We start from the raw sequence: 2,825 nt of genomic DNA on the forward strand, positions 1-2,825 counted from the left end.
TATGGAGCATTTGCAATCTCGAGCACAGCCGTAAGTTCATAGATGAATTTTTACAAGCATTTACAATCCAATGGAGTAGCTAACTTAGTTACTTGCTAACATACTTTATAATAGACGACAACAATGAACTAAATGTTCTTTAATTTTTTCTCACATCTTTTCACTTCTGAAACAAGTTCCTTATCAGCCTACATATGCAAGGTTAAATGTTAATCAACAAAATATTACTAATTGAAACAGTTGCGAAATATTCATTGGTGAATTCTTAAGCAATTGTTTTTGATAAATGTTTTCTTAGTAATTTATAACAACTTTTGCGATAAGAGAACTGTCACCATCAATATTTACGTTTGTTTGCAACCAATTTTTATGGACGTACGCCTAGCAAACTGCCTGAGTCACAACATGTTAGTGATTCTTAGTTCTACTCAATGCTAATGATAAATATTTCACTGCGTTACAGACATGACAACAATTTGACTATCATGCCGAACCTTCATGGAATTATCCAAAGCAAAATGCCTTTAAAAATTGCCTGCAAAATTGGAGAATTTAATTGTGCTGAAGTTTACTTAATACTGTAAAAAATTATTTACATATTTGCTATTTCCCCATGTATTAGGGCTAATCAGCATGGCTGGATAACCCATATTGCAAAGTAATATTGTGATTCTGGATAAAGAATGTCTTTAGTAACTAAAAACATGGCAATCTCACGTCAGACCCATCCGAACACTTAAGCTTCCAAAAAAAGCGAAATTAGCAGAATATTTGTAAACCCAATCAGGATGTTTTTGTAGACAATGGTATATTGTTTAAAAGAAACAAAGATTTTTAACTTAAGCAAGCTAGGCAAATTTTACAAAGTATAGCTTGTAAGTTGAAATATGCCACATTACATCCTTCAGCTGCCTCCAGGCTTAGCTTATCTTAGCAAGCTTGAGTAAATACTTACGGTTAAGCATGAATTAACCATCATTGAATACGAGCATATGTACATTTTAATGATATTTCCCGCAGCAACGGCACCTTCCAGCAGCTTGCATATTGCTTTGTTTAACTTCAGGAAATAATACTGAAATGATTGAGACAGAAATGCTTAATGAATATCAAAGCAAGGCGTAATTATTCTTCAGATGCCAATAAGGGTAGAGTGACAAACAAATTATCATGAGCACAAATGGCATCTCGCATGTTTTTATTCTTAGTTATTCTAGGCGTTTCTATCTTTAAGAGCTCATCAAACAAAGTTAAATCCATTCTAAAACAATACCGGAATGAGACGATTATAAATGTGCAGACAAATAATCATAATACACTTAGCATAATACGATGACAATCACGAAAAACAGGAAAAAGTTGTGAACTATTCCATAATTCGTTTTTTGACTACCTTGCATTAAATTGCTGGCAAACCATTGCGACAATCTACGACACTCGGCTGCCATGAGTCTCGTCCACCACATTTAATTGTTATGCCTTTCTTAGTTTCATGCTGCATTAGAAGTGTCATAGCAATTCAACAAGAAAACATTCTTTCTTCACTAAACAAGCAAACATACGCAATGTATTTTTCTACGACAATCGATATTTCAAAAAAGGCGCATTTTTGCGCACATTACGCTCTACCAGCTTATCGCTCTAGCTACTGTTAAGACAATTTTAAGTTATATTTGTTGACATGCCGACATGAGAGGCAAATCATTGTAATAAAAAAAACTTGCAAAGGAAATCATTGTACTGGTACGGACCTGACATGGTGAATAAAAATCTAGTGAAGCAAAAGTTGTCACCGAAAAACTTAGTCGACTCATTCATCTGTAACCGGCTTTAGTGTAGCAAGTTGAGAATACACAGTTCTCTTACATGCTTTCGCAGGCCTTTAACCACTATTACTCAGCAGCCTCTTACCAACAAAAGTGTTGTTATACGTCTGATCACTATTCCTGACTCTCTTAATTATAGCCACAACGGTTGTTTTTGACCATATGCATTATCATTATGCTACCTATAATTAAATATGATCACATAAGTCAAGAAACGAAACAAAACCTGTACGGAATATACATTAGATTGCTTATCCTACGAAAGTGCTAGAAAATTCCCGTATGAAAACATAAATGTTAAGCGCTCAAAGTATAAGCCTGATACTCATTCTTTAACGCAATTTTTTTCTTTGTTTTTTCCGGCTATCTAATCTTTGCAACTATGCTCTATTAAGTTTGTTTATATTTATTAGTAAAATTACGCGTAGAAGGAGAATCGATAAAAAGGAACAAAAAAAACAATTTTAAATCAGTTATATTTTACTGACAAACACATGAAGGTGGAAAAGGAAAGAAGCTTCGTTTTAGGTCAATAAATACCATATACTAAAACTTTTATTGGCCTTGCTTTCTTGTCTTTATTTAGAAAGTTCGGACCTTTCTGTTTTTTTACCAACCTCCTTCATCTTTTATAGATTCGGGTCTTGTAAGCATAGTCACGATGGTTGTTTTCGTGGCAAACTTTATATACTTCGAGATAAATCTAAAAAATATGTCCGAAACTTGCTGTAGGACATTCTAAACTTTTCTTATACGTTCGAAACTTCTCGTATCGCATCGTCAAAATTTAAAGCCTATTCCGAACTTTCATGCAGCGTTCCAATCCTTTTTATAACATGACAATCGCCGTATTTTTTATATGGTCTGTGAAAAATTTTCATATACAGTATGGCGAATTGTTTACATCGTGTTGCATAGTACTTTTCGATCCCACTTCGTTTACAAGGTTTACACGCTTTTTTCTCAAATTCGAAATGGTGGGTTTAGGAGGCATTGGAG

This window comes from Xenia sp. Carnegie-2017, unplaced genomic scaffold (assembly GCF_021976095.1).
Source record: "Xenia sp. Carnegie-2017 unplaced genomic scaffold, XeniaSp_v1 HiC_scaffold_4, whole genome shotgun sequence".
In the NCBI taxonomy this organism is placed as follows: domain Eukaryota; kingdom Metazoa; phylum Cnidaria; class Anthozoa; order Malacalcyonacea; family Xeniidae; genus Xenia; species Xenia sp. Carnegie-2017.